Source organism: Balaenoptera physalus (assembly GCF_965194825.1).
Source record: "Balaenoptera physalus genome assembly, chromosome: 16".
Lineage (NCBI taxonomy): Eukaryota > Metazoa > Chordata > Mammalia > Artiodactyla > Balaenopteridae > Balaenoptera > Balaenoptera physalus.
The window spans coordinates 89448987-89469570 of record NC_138898.1 but is presented as its reverse complement, the minus strand read 5'-3'; the positions used below and the strand labels follow the sequence as shown (position 1 = coordinate 89469570).

The 20584-nt window shown below is 51.9% G+C and overlaps 1 protein-coding gene across 2 annotated transcripts in view; it reads left to right on the top strand.

The window, feature by feature from the left end:
- FOXK1 (forkhead box K1) overlaps positions 1–20584 on the top strand; it is a gene marked incomplete at its 5' end in the record, with an annotated part of 66590 nt that overhangs the window by 1689 nt on the left and 44317 nt on the right. The window lies entirely within an intron of this gene.

Genomic DNA, 20584 nt, shown 5'->3' with positions numbered 1-20584 from the left:
ATGACAGAGTTGTTTTATCCCGTGGCTACTGTTACTCTGTTCTGCCTTTTCTGTGACCTACACACTCTCTCCATTTCTGGGCCCTTAAATGCATTCTGGGGCCAGTCCCTCACGGTGAGAAAGTGACAGGTAAACAGCGCTTTCCCCTCCCTGCCCGGTGGCTCTTAGAGGCCCGTTCTGCTCAGGCCTCTTTTTATAATTCAGGTTCTGTAAGGGCGTCCATCCAGCAACCTTGTTTTCAGAGTTCCCTGCCTAGCTGTTGAGTGGGTGCAGCCTCGAAGAGGCCCCAGCTTACCGAGTCTCGAGTGCACTAGTCTTTTCTCTAACTCAAGGGTAGGACATTTCAGCCCAAGGAGTCCTCAGATCACGTGCGAGTACCGAGTCCGTTGTTTATGAAACGTGGGTGGTGTTCATGCTGCCTTCCTAGCCCATGTAGCCAGCAGCCCAGATTGTCCCCTGCCCTCTGGCTGGGGCTTTGCCCACGGTGCGCGTCTGGCTGGGTTCAAGTTCAGCGGTGCTCTGACCAGCAGCCGCGCAGGCGGTGATGGAGAATTTACAGGAACAGGACAGACGTGCTGGCAGAGAAACAGCACGTGGATGTCCGTGTCTGCCCTCCCGGCAGAGGGCAGTTTGCTTCTGAAACCAACCACGGGTCAAAGCCCATGGACAAACACGTTAGCAGTCTGAGTGGTTTTATGTTCTTTTTGTTTGAGAAAACTTAACCTGTAGGTGGTAGCATCTGTAGGACAGGCTGTTGGAAGCTGCTTTTTAGAATTAGATCAGGGTGCTTTGGCCCACCACGTGGAGAGTAATCAAGAAATGCTAATGAATTCAGAGGAAGGAAGTTGGATGTGTACGTTCTTGTCACCTCGAAATGGGAAATTCAGTGCTGACTTTCAAAGAACGGCAGCAGTTATTGTCTGTTTCCTCTCAGGCGTTGGTGCACAGTTATGCCAGGAGTGTTTGAAGTTGTGAATTTCTCCACCATAAATTCAGACTTCTTATCCGTGTTGGAATTTTGTTGTCTGCGTTTTGTGGCTACAGCTGCCTGAGACTTGGAGCTCTTCCTTGTGTTGTGGCGTCTCACCCTTTCCTGCCCTGTGACGCTGCATCCCCCCCTCCATCGCCCCCAGGGCACAGCTCCCCGGGCCGTCCCTCCCTTTCCAGCCCCCACTCAGGGAAGCACGAGGTGGAGAGGAGCCCCAGAGTCCACTGACACTTGTGACTACAAATAAGTTTTTCCAAAACTAAAATGAAATAATATTGAAATTACTGGTAGAGAAAAAATTCCGCGTGACACAACTTAGAGCTGACCTGGATCCATGGGTGTGGGTGCACGCTGAGGGAGGTGCAGCGGGTCCTGGTGTAGCCCCTCCTGTGCGATTCTCTGGCCCTCGTTCCCCAGGGCTGGGCTGGGCACTTTTTATCTTTAAGTGGAGACAGCACAGGAGCTGGCTGGCAGTAGGTGTGCACAGAGGAGTTAGGTTTGTTGAATGAAAAATCCATGAGTGAATATGCAGCTTCCCCGGGGGAGAAGCAGTGTCACCAACTTAGTGGGTTTCCGAGGTGGGCGGTCAGCAGGCCTTCCTGGGTCTGTGGGGGGACATGGTTCGTGTGTGTGACTGTAGGTCTTGATACCAGCAGATTTGGAGTTTGAATTAGATGTAATCTGTGAACTACAGGAAAAAGACCATGCACAGCCTGGTACCTGCTCTTCCTTTCTTTCTTCCAGCCTTCTTTCCTGATACTGTTATAAAATAAGCATGGACTATATGAATAATTACAGTAAGAACTAGACTTCTGTTTGTGGTGGTTTCTGTGAGTGGTAAGATGTATGGGATTCTTTTCTTCTTTTTACTTTTCTTTGTGTCCCAAATTTTCTGGGAAGAGCATGGCTCTTTTTTTTCTTTTCAACACTTCTTATTACAGAAAGTTTCAAGCATAAAAACAGAGGAGTGAGTTCCACGTGCCCATCACCCAGCCTCTACAGCTACCATGTTGTGGCCAAGCTTATTTCATCTTCGTCCCCCCGCCCTCTCTCCCCGAACCCCAGGTATTTGGAAGAAAATCACAAATGTCCTATCACTCCATCTGTAAATATTTCAGTAAAAGGTAAAGATTCCCTTTTTAAAACCTAACCACAATGTCCTTATCACACCTAGAAAATTAATAACAATTTCTTACTATCATCAAACTTCCAATGAGTGTGGCTTTCCCTTACCATCTCATGAATTTTTTTTTTTTTCTTTTCTTGCAGTGTGTTTGTTTAATCAGGAACCAAATCAGGTCCAGACACTATGATTGGTTGGCGTATCTCTTACATCTCTTTCAATCTATAGGCTTCATCTCACTCTTTTTTTTTCTTTTCTCAATGAAGAAACAGGGTCATTTGTCCCGTACACTTTCCCACGGTCTCTTTTTAAAGATTGGATTCCCGTGGTGTCCATTTACTGCGTCCTCTCCCCTGTCGTTCCTGTAAATTGGTTGTCGGACGTGGAGATTTGATCAGACTCGGGTTCGATGTGTTTTGCTGGAAATGCCGCACAGGCAGTGGTGCGTCGGTCTGTCAGGAAGCAGGCCCGTCTGTTTGTCCCCGTGGCAGCTTTTGATGGGCACTGCCTGCGTCCCTAAATCTATTATCACCTGCACTCTTGTCACTCATTTTGGCTGCCAGCACACGTACCTCACCATGCTGACGCGTTCTGCCCCCTGAAAGGCATGTTTTGAGCGGCAGACGTTACGGATCACGGCCTCCGCACGCGCACTGTGATAAAAGGTCATTAACTGTAACCACCAAGGCATTTTACTACATAAATAATTGTTTAGGCCCCATGAAAACATACAGGACGTAGTTTCTCGTTGCTGTTCCAAGTGATCACGTGAAGAACATCGAATTTGTAACTAACCATCTGACAGTACTTCTCAGATGGAGATTATATTGAAATTCACTGGGAAACGCCCCAGACTTAGTGAGGACGGCAGGTGTCTGCCGGATGCCTCAGGGCCCAGCGTCCCCAGGAACAGCAACAGCGTGCCTTCTCTCCCCCGCCCTCCTCACTGCGCCTCCCCAGTCTGCTGGGAGCTCCGGGGTCCCTCCGTGACCCGATGCCTCCTTCCTGGGTGGTTGGTCCAGGAGTGGATCTGCCTGCTGAGCCGGGGGTGCACTTGGGGCAAGAGAGGGCATCAGATCAGTCTGTTGTCAGTGGCTGAAGATGTAGAGACTGAGATTGTGCCAGCTGTGTTTCCACGTGGAGAGGAGAGCGGTGATCAGGGGGCAGTGACGTGTGTGGGCGTGCTCGGAGCTGGGAGGGCCACGGAGCCAGCCGGTCATTCAGGCCTGACCCGGCAGGACCTGCGGGAGGGTGGCCCAGGGACTGGCGAGGAAGAGACTCAGCTGAAAGATCTTCTGATGGAAGAACGTGCTGATCTGGTGACGGGGTAGAAGAGACGGTTTGCGTCTGGAAGCTGGAGGGATGAAAACACGCAGAATGAAGCTGGGGGGTCGGGGTGCGGGGAACGCGCCGTGGAGGGAACGGAGCGTTAGACTTAGGCCGCCTCCGGATGGTGTGGTCAAAATACGAAATGCGGCATTTTCTCTAAATAAAAGCTGTCTTCTGCTTTTCTTGCTAGTTGGCGGTTATTGTGTGTCATGTGTATTCAAAGTTAGACTGTGTCTTGTTAAAGACTTCCTTTAAAAAGGTTTATATTTCACCAAGGAAGACATACAGATGGCCAGGGGGCACATGAAAATGTGCTCAACATCACTAATTATTAGAGGAATGCAAGTCAAAACTACAGTGAGGTATATCACCTCACGACAGTCAGAATGGTCATTATCAAAAAGTCTACAAACAATAAATGCTGGAAAGGGTGTGGTGAAAAGGGAACCCTCCTGCATTGCTGGTGGGAATGTAAATTGATACAGCCACTATGGAGAACAGTATGGAGGTTCCTTAAAAAACTAAAAATAGAACTACCATAGGACCCAGCAATCCCTCTACTGGGCATATACCCTGAGAAAACCATAACTCAAAAAGAGTCATGTACCACAGTGTTCGTTGCAGCACTATTTACAACAGCCAGGACATGGAAGCAACCTAAGTGTCCATCGACAGATGAATGGGTAAAGAAGATGTGGCGCATATATACAATGGAATATTACTCAGCCATAAAAAGAAATGAAATTGAGTTATTTGTAGTCAGGTGGATGGACCTAGAGTCTGTCATACACAGAGAAGTAAGTCAGAAAGAGAAAAACAAATACTGTATGCTAACTCATATATATGGAATCTAAAAAAAAAAAAAAAGATACTGATGAACCTAGTTGCAGGGCAGGAATAAAGAGGTCGATATAGAGAACAGACTTGAGGACACTGAGTGGGAGGGCGAAGCTGGGGTGAAGTGAGAGTAGCGTCGACATACATACACTACTGAATGTAAAGTAGTTGGCTGGTGGGAAGCAGCCGCATAGCACAGGGAGATCAGCTCGGTGCTTTGCGATGACCTAGGGGGGTGGGATAGGGAGGATGGGAGGGAGGCTCGAGACGGAGGGGGTATGGGGACATATGTATGCATACGGCTGATTCGCTTTGCTGTACAACAGAAACTAACACAGTATTGTGAAGCAATTATACTCCAATAAAGATCTATTAAAAAATAAAAAAGAATTTTTTTAATTAAAAAAAAGGTTTCTAGGAGTGTGGCAAATTGGGAGCTAGTACATTGAATCTATGTTCTAGTATTGAGTTCACATTGAGTTTTTTGGGCTTATCACCCATATAAGAAAGTTTCTGTAGTATTTAAAAAATCATTCTGTGAGAAGGATGGTATTTATCGTGTAGTATGTGTTGAGTTTATAATAAGCTTATTAAAGCCTTTGTCATTGATGAAGGAATGGAATTGGTAGGTGCTAAAAGGGTATTGAGTAGAGTTTTAATGGTGTTCATAGTACTTTGGAAAAAGACACAGCCATGTTTAAAATTATGTGCTGAAATGAAAGGAAAGCATTTGATTTGGAGATACAGTAATTTACTATTTGCTGTTTTTGCATCTTGTGAATGTCAGGAGATAAACTTGCTAAATTAATGACAACTCGAATTACAGTGATGCCTCATTTCCATAATTACCGTACATTTAAAGGATTTCATATTAAAATGAGAGGATTTTATAAAATGCTTTTGCTTTGATTTCCTGGAAAATAGGCCCTTGCATTGTGACTTGTTAGGAGATTTTGTAGTTAACTTTCGTTGCTGCTATCGCTTTTCACGAGTTTCTGGTTTTCTGGTAAGGTGTTGCCAGTTGATCTAGAAAGAAAGAAAAATGTAATCTGCCTGTGCGCACGTGTTTCGTGACCGTGTGAAGGGAAGCCAGGGAGGCGTGCTGGGTGTTGTCCTGGGCTCTGCAGAGCGGCTGCGCGCTGGGCGTCCCAGCTGGTTTGGTGGTGACGGGCCGTGGCTGCACCCCTGAGGCGGACATCACAGGCTTTCTTGCCCTGGGTGCGATGGGGGTGAGCCAGTGCGGGGCTTGCCTCCCTGAGACCTGACGGTTCCAGCGCTAAATCCTGAGCTGCTTGCAAATATGCGGCTTCTCTCTCCTAAGAACGATTTTCGGTCTGGATATTTTGTCCATGACTTGGCTAAGAAGGAACTTTTGCCCTTAGTCATCCGTGATGTGTTTAACCATTTGTTTCCCCCGGTGTGTGTGTGTAGAGCTGAGCTCTGACCACCCTGCTGCCCACGGCTGCTGGTGCCCATCCCTTAGCAGAGGTCCCAGCGTTTCTGCAGGCCTTCCCTTCACCTGCCACCTGCGTTTCAAGGTACGCGGCTGCCTTTGGGCAAAGGTGCCTCTGGGCATCCCGTACCTCTGTTTAGTCCATCAACTCTCAGGGTTTGGGGCCCTCACACATTACTGGGGACCCCAGAGAGCTTTTGTTTATGTGGGATTTGTCTGTTACACTTACCGTATTCGAAATTAGAACTGAGAAATTAAAATCTATATATTTATTAATCTATTCAAAAATAGCAATAATAAGCCTCTTTCAAAAATAAGTTTTTATGAAAAAATAGCTCAGTCTATTTTGTATTTCAAACAAAAGAAATTAGGATGGGGTATTCATTTTTTGGTAAAAGTCTTTCATGTCTGCCTTGATAGAAGACAGCTGAATTTTATAGCTGCCTCTGCTTTTAGTCTGTTGTGATACATTGTTTCAGTTAAGTATATGAAGAAAATCCAGCCTTACAGAAATATGTCGCTGGGAAAGGGAGGAGTGTTTTAGTAGCCGTTCAGGAAATTGTGGATGTTCTTTGACGCCTCTCGGGAACTGGACAGTAGTAGTTTCTTAAACATTAATTGCAGGATGGAATCTGAAACCTCATCAGTGGAGTTTTGGTGAAACTCTGTGAAATACGTTGCTTTCTCTTGCGTTTTGAATAAATCTTTTACCCATGTGTGAATTTGTAACCTCTTGCGTTGGTCATTGAGAAAAATATTGATTGAATTGTGTAGATCTAATGTCCATATATCTTACTATACAAATGTTTTATCTTTGTTCGATTGGTAGTTAAATTGATCCCCTTGAACCCAACAACTCATTTTTTTTTAAGTGTATTTATTCATTTGTTTATTTTTGGCTGTGTTGGGTCTTCGTTGCTGTGTGCAGGCTTTCTCTAGTTTTGGCGAGCGGGGGCTACTCTTTGTTGTGGTGTGTGGGCTTCTCATTGCGGTGGCTTCTCTTGTTGCAGAGCACGGGCTCTAGGTGCGTGGGCTCAGTAGTTGTGGCTCGCAGGCTCTAGAGCGCAGGCTCAGTAGTTTTGGCACCCGGGCTTAGCTGCTCCGCGGCATGTGAGATCTTCCCAGACCAGGGTTCGAACCCGTGTCCCCTGCACTGGCAGGTGGATTCTTAACCACTGCGCCACCAGGGAAGTTCCACAACTCATGTTTTCGAAAATAGAAATCTATGAAAGGATCAGGCTTTTGATGTAATTTGATTTTTTTTTTTTAATTTTTTTTTCTTTTAATTAATTAATTAATTAATTAATTTATTTTTGGCTGCATTGGGTCTTACTTTCTGTGCGAGGGCTTACTCTAGTTGTGGCGAGTGGGGGCCACTCTTCATCGCAGTGCGCGGGCCTCTCACTATCGCGGCCTCTCCTGTTGCGGAGCACAGGCTCCAGACGCGCAGGCTCAGTAGTCGTGGCTCACGGGCCCAGTCGCTCCGCGGCATGCGGGATCTTCCCAGACCAGGGCTCGAGCCCGTGTCCCCTGCATTGGCAGGCAGATTCTCAACCACTGCGCGACCAGGGAAGCCCCTGCAGGCAGATTCTTAACCACTGTGCCACCAGGGAAGCCCCTGTAATTTGATTTTTAAATTTGCTTTAAAAGTTGAGTGACAGTACATTTTGTAGAAATAAAGAAGTCATAATTTTGTCATTGGCCTTTATTAGCATCTGGTGGCATAATTTGGCTTAAATTTAGTATTTTTTGTATGTACAATCAATTCTTGATTGTTTCAGGTGGAACCATCCAGCTTGTCAGTTATTTCTGTTATTTTCCCACAACCAAGTACGGTGCTCTGGGGTTCCTGGGTGACACCCCTGCTTTTTCCCTTCAGCCGTGGGTGTGGACCCAGCAGGAAACAGCGGAGTGAAGCGGGTGGACATGGAGTGACTCAGCCCTCAAGGGATGTCAGTGACAAAACGGGCTTTTATGGACATTATTCCTTTTTTGGGGTTTTTCGTGTAACCTTTCTGAGCACGCTTGTGAAAAACTGGGCCCCCCTTTTGATGAACATAAACCTCATTCTGTCCCTTCCCAATCCGGTCTTTTTCTCTCTCTTTCTTCCTTCCTCCCAGTAACTCAGTATCACACATAGGATAAAACCCATTTTTTGTCTATGCTGAAAAAGCTTTGCCTTTTGTGACTTGTATCATGAAAACCAACGGGACTTGCTGTTTTCCAGGTGGACGGTTGTAACGTCAAATGTGCTGGGATGCCTCCCTTGCCGCCCCCCACTTGCATTGCTCTGTTTCACAGATTGTGTTTGGTCAGGGAGCAGCATATAGGATTCAAAAAGTGATTGTATATCTTTCAGTTGGGATTTTGTGCCCATCGTCATGTAAGGTGGGTGGTGCTGATCTGATGTGGCGGGTGTACCTTTGCTGGGGAACCCGCAGCGCTGGGTTTCGGGGCGAGCTGCGGGGAGACCAGCCTCGGGAGCCGGGCATGAGTCACCGCAGACAAACGCATGTTCCCAGGGCCAGGCTGTTGTCTGTAGAAAGCCTGCCCAGGAATCCTCCCTCCCGAGTGTGGTTTGGATACAGTTTACTGAGGAAATTAAGGAGCCTCCTATGTGTTACCAGGAGGTCTTGGCTGGAACTTTCCTCAGTGAAAAAATAATTTGTAAATTTAGTAACTTTTTGGAGCTGATTCTGAAAGGATGTTGGAATGAAATCCGATGATACTGATGGCAAAGCAGATGACAGAGCAGACAGGCTGGAGCCGTCGGGGCGGCACGAAAAGGAAGATCGCGCAGCAGAAGTCCGCGCTCCTCCACCTCCACCCGTGGGGACCTAAATATCTGGTCTGCTTGGCAGTTACGTCCCCCACGCAGGGAACAGTGACTCATCGCAGCCGGAGGGAAAGCACCTTCCCTCCAGAGTGCCCAGCTCCTTGATTGATTCCGTGTTGACCAGGAGCGTTTGCTGCCCTGTTAGCTCCTGGCCTGCAGCATGACTCGACTGATTGTTCCACTTTCTTAGCAATTCTGGTTTTCTCTGGCGTTGCGGCGTGAGCAGATTTTCCAGGCCTGCCCACCCTTGGTTGGCCGGGCAGGGATCTCCTGGAGTCTGGAACGGCCCGCAATGATAGAAGCGTCCAGCAGGGCAGCCCAGGTCCTGCGTGGCTGTTGACACTTGAAATGTGGCGAATGTGACCAACTAACTGAATTTTTATTTTTATTTATTTATTTTTTTGGCTGCATCGCGCGGCGTATGGGATCTTAGTTCCCCGACCAGGGATCAAACCTGTGCCCCCCCTACAGTGGAAGCGCCAAGTCTTAACCGCTGGACCACCTGGGAAGTCCCTGAATTTTAATTTTTATTTCATTTTTCAGTTAATTTAAGTTAAACTGACTGCATGTGCCGTGGCCCCCGGGTGTCCTTGGGGACGTGGTAGGTCCGTGGGTGCCCAGGCCCAGGGGTGCGGCTGCTGCCTCGGTTTACCCGCTCGACTCCGAGGCACAAGTCTTGCTTTCTGCCGTGCGCTTCGAGGTGCAGGGATGGGAAGGCCTGGTCCAGGCCATGGGGTCAGGTTGTGTGCGGGGCAAGCGGCCTTTCCGCCAAAGGGTCCCCTTCCCTGTCTGCACCCTGTCCGGATGGACGGGTTCTGTTTTTCCCTTCGTTGCCCTTGTTCTTGATGCCAGAGGAAGAAAGTGAGAGGGTCTGAGACACGACCCCTGTGAATGGCAGGTAAAGATGGAGACAGATTTGCAGCTTTGAGGGAAATTAAAAAAAACCCTGGGCTTCCCTGGTGGCGCAGTGGTTGAGAATCTGCCTGCCAATGCAGGGGACACGGGTTCGAGCCCTGGTCTGGGAAGATCCCACATGCCGCGGAGCAACTAGGCCCCTGAGCCACGACTACTGAGCCTGCGCGTCTGGAGCCTGTGCTCCGCAACGAGAGTCCGCAACGGTGAGAGGCCCGCGCACTGCGATGAAGAGTGGCCCCCGCTTGCCGCAACTGGAGAAAAACCTAGCACAGAAACGAAGACCCAACACAGCCATAAATAAATAAATAAATAAATAAATTTAAAGTGGTGGAGGAGGAGATTAAACACATGTAACGAATAAAAAAAAAAATTAAAAAAAAAAATCCTCTCCCTGGCCCTCCATAGCCCTGGGTTTACGGTGCGTGTTGGTTACGGATGGATCCCCTGCGAGTCCAACTCCCCAACGCTAGTGTTTACGTTTCTGTCCTTGTAGACTTTTAATTCCTTCACAGGTGGACGTGTGCCTGTCGCGTGTCCGCATGGACGCCTGCTCGACCGGGTGGTGCTGCTCCGTGTGCCCGCGAGGGGCCCGCGCGTCGAGCCCTCGGGACTTCCCGGGGTCAGTCGCCATCCTGCGAGAGCGCTGGTCCGCGTCTGTCCCCCTCGGGGAGCTGGTGGTTCCGTAGGGGTGGCGCTGCGTCCCCAGGGCCAGCACACACCTGGCCCTTGGGAGACACTAAACGTCGGCTGAGCGTTTACCCATGTACCTGACCTTGTGTGGCCTGCAGGCGGCTGGAAGGGTCCCTTCCAACAGCTTGCTCACGGAAAGTCCAAAATAGGGGTTTCTGATCAGCAGTGGCGATGCCGGGAGCCGGGCCGGCACTGTCCAGTGTCATGTCCCCTTGTCCCCGCCCCCGGTCAGCTCAGCCTGTGGCGGCAGTGGTGTCCACACCAGGCGTGCCGGGAGGTTGTGCGGGGGCGTGTGATGGGCTTGGAAAGAGGGCTTGGAAATATATATAAAATATATTTTATATATTTCTTTAGGGCATGGTTAATATGATGGGATCTTTTTTCCCTCTTTATTTTCTAAAGGGTCAGTGCTCACGGGTAGGAAAGAGGGGCCTCTTTTGCCTTCGTACCACAGAATGTATTTCCTCAGAACAAGGATGCTTCCATAACCACAGTCCTGGCAGTGAGTTCAGGAAACGTCACAGTAACTGTGACGCTTTATCACACCCTCAGCCCAGATGCCACTCCTGCCGGTTGTCTGGCGGCCTCCTGCGTGGTTTCCTGCGCCGTCCAGGCCGGGTCCAGGCTGGAGGCTGTGCTCAGGGCCCATCACCTCAGCCCTGCTCGTGTCCACAGGAGTTATCTTATCGGATGCCTTTCAGTTTACCTTTCAATTTAGGTTTGCCTAATTTGACAACATCCTGATCAGGTTCTGGTGAAGCATCTTTGGCTGAGATGCTGGGACGGGGCCGTGTGTCCTTTTGGGAGTGTCACCCAGGCATGTGGGGCCTTCTCGATGGGGTCGTGTGGGCACGTGCTTTAGGTGTTGTCAGGCTCCTCCACCAAACAGTTACGGTTTTTCTCCTTGTAATTTATAAGTAATTTTTGTGGTACTGGAATAAAATGTTAATTTCGTATCCAGCCACATTCACCATTTCTAGTAACAGTTTTTAAATTCACTTTTCAGATGTGTTTTCTAGGTCATAATCTTCATCTGCGCATAATGATTATTTTGTCTCTTTCTTCCTCTATTTCGTATCTCCTTCGCTTTTGTTGTCTTGTTCAGTTGGCTATAGCCTCCAAGTGTTGCTAAATAAATACCATGATGATGGGCTTCTTTCTCATTTCTAGCCTGACAAGGAGAGCTTACAAGCTGGTTCAGAGCAAATGGAGCTTTGCTGCTGAAATCCACTTTCTCTTTTTCCCCAGATTTCATTAGTTTTTTTTTTTTTTAATTGAAGTATAGTTGATTTACAATGTTCTGTTAGTTTCAGGTGTACAACAAAGTGATTCAGTTATATATATATATATATATGTATATATACACAAACACACATACGTATACACATGTATATATGTATATATATATATATTTTTCTTCAGATTCTTTCCCATTATAGGTTATTACAAGATACCAAATACAGTTCCCTGTGCTGTACAATAGGAGCTTGAAATCCGCTTTCTCAAGGCAGCCTTCCCGACGCTTCTCTGAGTGGGGTCCCACGGCAGCGCCCCCCCCCACCCAGCGCCCCAGGGTGGCGCCGTCTCGTTGCTGGAGGGTTTGTAGTTAATGATCGTCTGGCACAGTCTGAGTGTCAGGGGAGCAGGACTGCTTTTCTGGTTCATTACTGTAACCCCGGTACCTACCAGTGTGTTTGCCACATAGTTGACGGTTCATAAATTCTTGGCAAAATTAATAAACAAACAGTAGAAGTCTGAATGCAAAACTGAGCCGGCCAAAGAAAGTGGCCGAAGGTTATATAGTAGCTTAGCTTTTAAAAGACCTGACTGCCTACCTCCCAGCTGGGTGCCCTTGAACAGGTGACCTAACTCAAGCTCCCGTTTCCTCATCTGTACGATGGGCACGCTGCCCACTCCCTGGGACCTGAGAACTGGAAGCAGCGTGTTCACAGCCCCCGCCGCAGTGCCTGGCGCTAGACACACCCGGCGCAAGCCCCCGCCGTTGTCATCGTCCCTGCTGTCCCTGTGACCAAGTAGGAGAGGGACTGTGTTTGCTTGGTGAGGCATCTGGCGTCGGCAGTGAGATCTGGCTTGTTGCTGGGGAAGCCGTTGCCGTGCCTCAAGCTGGTCATGCTGGGGCGGACCGGCCCTGTGCTCTCTCACCAAGGCGCCAGTCGCTAGTGGGGTTCTGTAGAGGGCGGCCTTCGTGCATGGGCTGTGGGACGGGCTCGGCTCCACCAGGGTGCCTCCCGCCTGCTAAGGCTGTACGATCAGAGTGAATTGGGAGGGTGTGTGTGCTTGTGTTCCTCTGAGCTGCTTGTCCGGAGGATGGGATCTCAGAGCACAGGGGATTTTACCTTGAATCGGCTTGAGTAGCCTCTGCAGGGTGCGGGGACTGGCTCACACTTGGGCCGGACACTGAGAGACAAGCTGGGCCGGGGCCTTGATCTCAAGCCAGCCTCGGATTCGCTGTTCGTCACCACGGTGTTTTGTCCACCGCCAGCTGGGATGCAGGGCATCTGGCAAAGGAAAAGCTGTGACTTGGAGATGGATGCCCAGAGCTGATGAAACAACTCACATGTACTGCAAGGCATTTTAAAAATACAGAAAAGTGTAGACGATAATGTAACGTGTCCTTGTTCACGTCCTGTCATATTTTTTTTAAATAAGAAAAACGACACGTTACAGTTGACATTGGGGTCCTCTGAGTTCCCGAGACCCATAGGAGTTTGATTCTAGGCCTTTCTCGTACCTTCCACACCCAGAGACGTCTGCGAGTGATGCTTCATTCAGTTGTGTGTGTGGCCGGGGGGGTAATTTACACAAGTCGTGTCATACAGTCTACTTCGTTATACTGTGTGTTTTCCACGGCTCCAGAAAGACTGCTTCGTGGGTGAGACTGTCAGACACATAACTGACTGTGTCTTCGCAGCCCCACCGTCTGACCACAGCCCTTCCCGGCCCTGTGGCCTCCTTCCCGGCCCTGTGGCCTCCTTCCCGGCATCCCTTCCCCTGTTCTCGCCGCTCTAGCCTCTCAGCCCCCGAGCGCCTGCGCACTCCCGGGCCTCCGACGGAGCATGCCTGCCCGCCCTTGGACCCGTTGGCTCCGGCTCCTGTCCCATCCCGGGGGCCCCGGGCTCACCCGCAGCCACCTCCCCTGAGCTCCCGGCCGGATCTGGGGGCTCCTGGACGTCTCCGTGCTGGGCCTGGACGGAACCCCTGCCCACACCCCAGCGGCCTTTAGGTTCCTGAGGTCTCTGGTTTCCTTTCGTCGTGAGCGCTCCTGTGTGCAAGGCGCTGCGGGGATGGGTGTGCAGGGCGAGCGGGACACACTGCCTCCCCGCTCCCGGGAAGCAGGAGGGCGACACTGTGACCACGCAGAGCGAGTGACGGTGAGACTTCGGGGGATGCGGGCGCAGGGGGGAAGGCCCCGCAGGAGGCGGGGGAGACGGTGGGCGGCAGGCCTTCCTGGGAAGCGACACCTTAACGGAGGTCTGAGTTACGAGCTGGTGACGGGAAGAGTCAGGGCAGAGGCTCGGGGGCCAGGGTCGGGGTGCTCTGATGGGGAAGCCAGAGATGGAGCGGACAGCCTCGGGGTCCCCCTGCAGGTTCAAAGGAGAGAAGTGATGTGGGCACCGCCAGGGCCACCCCGCGGGACGGACCGTGGGGGCCACGCTCAGGCACGGGGACCGGGGTGCTGGCTGCGGCCGTGGCAAAGGCTCATAACCCTGAAGGCCATTCGGGACGTGGCCCGCGGGCTGGGTGACGGGCTGCCTCTGAGCGTGCGGGAGGGTGGGGGAGGATGGCCCCCGGAGCCCCCAGGGGCGGCCGGCGGCCTCCAGCTCAGGTCCTCAGCCTACACAGGTTTGTCCCACGTCGCCTGACCTTGTCGTGTGGTGGGAAGGAAGTGTACACACAATGTACGGAGCCCGGGAGACGGGTGGATTTTATTCATCTGAGCGTCAGTGCCAGAACATTGTTAGGAAGGGTTGTTTTATTCTGTGTGGTAAAGCTAAAAGCATCAGTAATAAACCACAGGATTTGGGGGAAGCCCCGGCCCGGGGACTGGGGCTCCCTGAAATTCAGAGTGGTACCTGCTCTGCGGGAAGTCCCTCCAGGACTCTGGAAGTATTTCCAGCTCATCTTTCGCGATGCAGTGCCTGTAGAATAGTCCGTGAAAACGAGGGAAACTACCTGACCCATGACTCCACTTGCAGAAGGAAGTTTGTGAGAGCCACGTAAGATTAAGGTTACAGAGGCTGAAAACCCTGCCAGTCGCTGATACAGAAAGCCAGACATCGTAGAGAAATTGTGTGTTTTTTTGTTTGTTTTAAGAGTAGCTGTCTGAATATTTGGAAAATCGGCTACTACTCACTTAATAAAATAACCTGGGAGGGAAGTACTCAGACAGTGGACGGTGCGGCTTCAGATCCTGCCCTTGCAGCCTTTCTGATGGCAGCAGCGCTGAGAGCGTCTCGCTCACAGGATTATGAGTAAACGTTCTCCCTGTTTCAGAGCCGGCGGGCTGAGATCCAGCCCACAGTGGGCTTGTCCAGATGTCACAGCAAAGGCTGGGGCGGTGGCTGGAAGCTTTGGTCGTCCCTCAGCCCGGGTTCTAGGCGCCCTTCCTTCTACGAGCCAGGCTGTGAGATGCGCGGCTCCCGGGCCTGTCGTGGGAGGCGTGCGTGTGCGCCGTGGCCCAGCCACGGCCCCGGCAGCACGGGGGAGCCCGTCCCACCCTGGCCAGCTCCTCCCAGACTCCCCAGCCCCACGGAGACCTGGGCTCTGCCCACTGTTTCCGAGTGAAACCCGGAGGATTTGTCTCTAGCTGCTGAGCGCCTTCTGTGTGCCGGGGTCTGTCCTCGGCCCCGGTCACCGTCTAAGAGGGACAGACACAGGGCCGGCCGCGTCCACCTGCAGGGGCGCTTCTTCCCGGGCCCTGAGATGGCGTGTCTCTCCAGCTCGCTGTCACACTGGGTTCCAGGAGCCCCTGGCCTGGTGCGGCGTCCTGGGGTGGGCAGGAAGGGCCGCGAGGAGCCGTGAGGATGGACCGTGAGACAGAACAGCTTCTCCCTCCTGTTTTATATGTTGTGCTAACTTGTAAGACTTTCCCTGGTAGTATTTTGATTTATGAGCTTGTATCCGTGCAGCGAATTTACTTTTTCTAAAGTAGATGGTTTTTGCTTTGTTTTTTAAATGCCCGTGAGATTTGCAGTGGTCATCGCTGGCGGTTATAAGCAGAGGGAGAAGCCTAGGTGTGACACTGAGGCCAGCGAGGAGGTTTCTTGGTGATGCAGCGAGAGATGGTCAGCCCGGCTCCGGACGGCGGGGGGGACGGTGGGGGGGCGCGTCGCGGCAGCGAAGTCCGCGGCCTCCTCTGGGCCTCCTTCTCCTCAGCGGGCATCCCGAGCTCTGCCTGCCCCTGAGACTTCGTGAGGCCCCCACCTCTCCCACGTCCCCGCCGCCGCGGGCCGGGCCACCCCGGGCCACTCGTCTCCCACGTCAGCCACTCTTCTAACTGTGGTAAAACATGCGTGGCATCAATGACCGTCTCCACCATTTCTAAGTGTAAGTTCAGGGACATCCAGTACATTCACATTGTTGTGCAGCCATCACCACCGTCCATCTGCAGAATTCCTCATCTCCCCAAACTGCAACTCGGTCCCCACTGACCGCCGACGCCCCAGCCCGCTCCCCCAGCCCCTGGCACCCGCCCTCTGTGGGCCTGACCCCTCTCGCATCCCTGTTCGCCCTTCGCTTTCACGCTGCTGTCGGTCCGGGCGGATACAGCCGTTTAACTTAAGTGATTCTCACACATCCATCCCTGCTCAGTGGCCCCAGCGCCCCGTGCCTTCCCTGCCATCCCTTGCCTGGAGCGCGTCCACCTTCTTCCGTGGGGTCACCCAGTGTCACTGCCTCGGGGCCGGGTTGGGGCACTCACTGTCTGCAGTCTGTGTTTCCCCAGGTGTTCCTGTAGTTTACAATTGTTTATTTCCTATATGATGTATTTGTGTGTCCTCCCCTCCCCACTTCCTGCCCCATTAACCTAGAAGGCCCTGAGGGTGAGGCCCTGCGTGGAAGTGTTTCTGCTGCGGTTCCTAAGGGCTTATCTGGGCCTTTTCCCTGCTGAACACGTGGCCCTCCCGTCAGCTCACCCGGAGGGGCGATGGGTGGGGAGGGTCTCAGGACTCGGGAACCACCCTTGGAATAGTCCTTGTCAGACAGGCCGCCCACCCAGATGCTGGCCGCCCCGGGAGTGCCCTGCCTTTGTCCCCCCCCTCCCGTCCCCGTCCCCGTCCCCGTCCCTGTCCCCATCCCGGGCTGGCGTCTCCCGTGCTCTCTGCTCCTGCATCGCTCATTGTTTATCATCTGCGAGTACTGGACCCCGATGAGACGTTCAGCCCATATTTGGGGATAATTAATTCTTCAAGTTTCTTACCTTCGGATACACCTCTAACGCATAAGGGGTTGACCCACGGTTCTGACATTTGGGGATTTGACGCCTGCGGTCGTACTTACCTTTCCTGAGCAGTTCTACCAGTTCCTTCATTTAACTCCTTGTACTCTGCATCTTTTCAGACTTCACCTTTTATAACTTTCAGAATCGTAATTTCATTTTGTTCACTGTTATTTAAGCAGCCAAGGAAGTCTGAGGTATTTTTAACATGATAACTAAAAAAAAAGGGTGGGAGGGGTAAAGATTTTAAAGTCAGTAACTTTTTAAAGGAGCAGACTAGGGTCTCTTTGGAGAACTCTTCTATCCACAGTGACTTTTTTTCCAGAGGATTCCATATGACTAACGTGGTAGTTAACAGAAAGTTAAAAGTCTTGAATTCTCAAGCTTTTTGGAGAGTTTATCAGCCTGCATTCTCTAATTTTCCTAAAAGTCAAAATTGTTCAGTGTTATTTCTTTCTGGAGGATTCAGTCTTTAAAAGAAAGCAAAAAAAAAAAAGAAGAGTGCACTTTAGCTTTGATGTTACATATCTATGCGACCTTTATTTTTTCAAACTTTCTGGTGTCACATACACGCTTACAGAAAGTTTGGAAAATACAGAAATGTGGGACGGGGAAAAGCCGTGTACAGCTGCTCTTCACCGAGATGACCGCCACCGCCGTGGCATTCAGCATGGTTTCCTCATGCCTGTTTCCTTTTAAAAGACCAGAGCAGGCGCTTTGCTGAAACTGCATATTTGCAATCCCTACTGCTGGGGGATCGGAATGCAATTAGCCAGGGGCTTTAAAGCACCTTTTTTATGTTAATGTCTGTGTAGCTGAGTAGGTTAGGATCCTGCCCTGAGCTGGGAGTCCCGGCAGGGTCTCGAATGCGGGCGGGCGGTGTGGCCACTGGACACTGACAGCTGTGGCCAGGCCGAGTCAGGGCAGGACCTGGCTTCTGTGATTCCCTCCCCACCTAGCTCCGTCATCGTGGGCCCCAATTTCTACCAACTGGATCAGATAATGCTCATGGTGACCAAAACCAATATGTGCTTTCTAGTTTTTTCTGGATTGTCTTCAGCGTGGAGAAATGTGGAAGATAAAAGATGCATCTCGTTAGGGACTTATCACGGGGTGGCGTGGTGTTTGGAAGCGTGAGGGATTATTTCCTTTGCTGTAAGTGCCCTTGAGTCCTGTTTGACCCCGAGATCAGGGTTGGTCCTTCCTTCGCCTGCCTGGGTACCACACCCCATACATCCTCTCCTTCCATATGTGGCTCCCTCTCGAGGGGCCCACAGAGACGTCCCACTGTTCTGAGCACTTTTTGCAGGGTCTACAAAGAATTTTATTGAAACTGAACAAGTAACACAAGAGCTCGTTACTTGTTATAAGGTATAACTTAGCTGGTTTATACCTTAACTGAACTCCATTGCATTTTCTTTGTAAAAATGAACATTAAAACCTAAGGGTTTCCTGCCTTCGTCCCTGTGGGGAAGAGATGCTGCCTTCGTCCCCGCGCAGATCCCAGGGCCGCGATACTGGGCGGAGCGTCGGCCACCAGCCTCGGGGACAGAAGACTGTGTGCCTGGTTTCCATCCAGTGCCCGGGCCCTGTGGGGGCGGGCGCTGCTCAGACACTAAGCGCCACTGGAGATCCGGGCCGGGGGCGGGCTGCGTCGCGAGGGTAAGCGTGTACCCCGGAAAAGTGTCTGGCTCCGTTTTTATTCCAGAGAAAACCATTCTGACGAATAGGCCGTCAGGGATAAATTGATGGGTTTGAGGCTGCAGTTTACATAACAATTAAACCGGTTTGGTTTATCCCCACGCTGCTGAAAGCAGGCTTCTCCCTGCACAGTTATTCAGTGTTATCGATCTGTTTGATGACCCACTTCCCCCAAATGGATCGTTTCTTCTCCACGGTGCTAAAACACGTGCAGAGATGTGGGGATCTGCGGTAGCGAGCCGGTGGCTTTAAGAGCCCCCGTGGAGGGCCGGCTGTTTGCCGGGGATGGGTGGGTTGGCCCCTCCGCCTCCCCCGTCTGCTGCTTCACGCATGTGGAAGAATATTGTCCACAGCACTGTTTCCAGGTCTCCTCCCAGTTCTGAGCTGAGTGCAGGGACAGCCAGGCCTCACCGCTTGGGCGGATACTGGGGATTAGCTGGGAGATGGGGCGGCCTTTTCTCCCAGCCCCCAGGATGGTAGGAATGCGCTCGGGGGAGGGCCCGAGTCCTGAGCCAGATACAGGCCTCTTCACGTTCTGCCTGTGCTGGTAGCTGCTCGCTGGGCTCTGTCGTGTGCTTTCTCCAGGACAAACCCGGGCGTCTCTAAACAAGCCCCACTGCTTCGTAAACCGCAGCTGGTTACCGGAGAGGACCCCGTCTCCCTGAGGAAGCCCAGGCTAGCTTCCTGACTCTCTGATCCAGCCTCTGTGTTATCAGTGGCCTGCGGTCAGTCGGAGGGGATCGCAGAGAAACACCACTCCCTTGGAAAAGGTTGAAAGGGTTAAAGTCTAACTTGACCTTAAATGATGGAAAGTAATTTTCTTGGTTTAGTGTGGAATACCGTGTGACAGAATGAGAACCGAGGTAGCGAAAGTATAGCAAATTGGTGTAGTAAAAACACGGACGTTTGCTCCAAGTGGTGTAAACTTCAACTTCCGTGTGATCTGGGAAGGAATTTTCTCCCGGATATTTGGTGAAGCCCTGGCTGCTGGGGGTGGCCCCCGGCCCCCGGCTTCCCCCCTCTTGGGGAGTTCGGGGGGGTGAGGGTGGCAGTGAAGCGCTGTTCCTGGCTGACGACATGTGGCCTCCAGGTGAACGCCGGGTGTCACCTGGAGCCTCGTCTGCGCTGTCGGGCCCCCGTGCAGCCCCCGGCCAGCCGCCCTCCGCCTCCGCCCCGCAGGGGTTGCGGGCTCAGGGGGCCCTTTGTTGGGCCCGTCGTCCTCTTTATTCTCTTGCGCAGCGTCCACCACCTTGCTGCCGTGTCACGGGCCTCCTTGCCCAGGTCGCAGGCCCCATCTCCTCGGAGGGTCCATCACTTTCATTCTCGGGGCCCGTGCGGGGCCAGCACTTGTTTGTCAACAAGCGCTCGGTACCTGCGTTGGTGAGTGAAAGGCTGAGCGGACGCCCAGTGGACCAGATGGCCCTGCCCGGGCCTGAGGACCCGGCCACCGGGCAGGCCTCACCCGCGTCCTCCCCAACTGGAATACTTCTTGCTTTTGTGACAGCACGTGTGGCCTGCGAGGCATGAGAGGGCAAAGTTTCAGAATTGATCTTTGGTTAATTTTGCCACCATAGAGTTCAAGTTGCCCGTTAAACGGCCGTTGGCCCGAGTGCTTGAGCAGTGAGACGACTCAGTGCGATGACAGCCCCTTGCCCGTGGGTGGGGACAGGGGACAGCAGGGGCGAGGGCCGGTGCTCCGGTCAGTGCTGCTCTGAAGCCTGGTGGCAGCACGGAAACGACTTTTTAAAATAAATTTCATGGTGGTAGGTTGATTCAGCAGGAGTTTTTTATGGTTTTATTGTCAACTTTGTTTCACAAAATCCAGTTTCTTTGTTTCATCCTCTGAGGAGTTAGGAGGTCAGAGCTTGCACAGGAGCTGCCCTTTGCTCTCTAGGTGACTTGGTGACTTTGGAGGAGTGGCCTGTACCTCTTAGCCACGGTGTCCTGTCTGCAGAGCAGTGCAGATGCCGGCTTCCCTCTGAGATCACGGCCGCCTCAGTGAAGGTTCTGTTTAAAGGAAGTTTCCTTCCAGGACCCACACGTTGGCTTCAGGGACAGTGCATCCATCCGGGTTTTAATCGGCATTTGGATTAGGGGCGGAGTGCTGGGAATCTGTGTCGACGACTGTCTGATGCTTCCAGTGAAAACATCGCCGTGACCCTCGTTTCTGGCACCGCAGGCTGTCTGGTCCTGGGCGTGGAGGGCGGCAGCACGCGGGGGCCAGGCTGGCTGCCCCGCGGCGAGGGGGGCCTGAT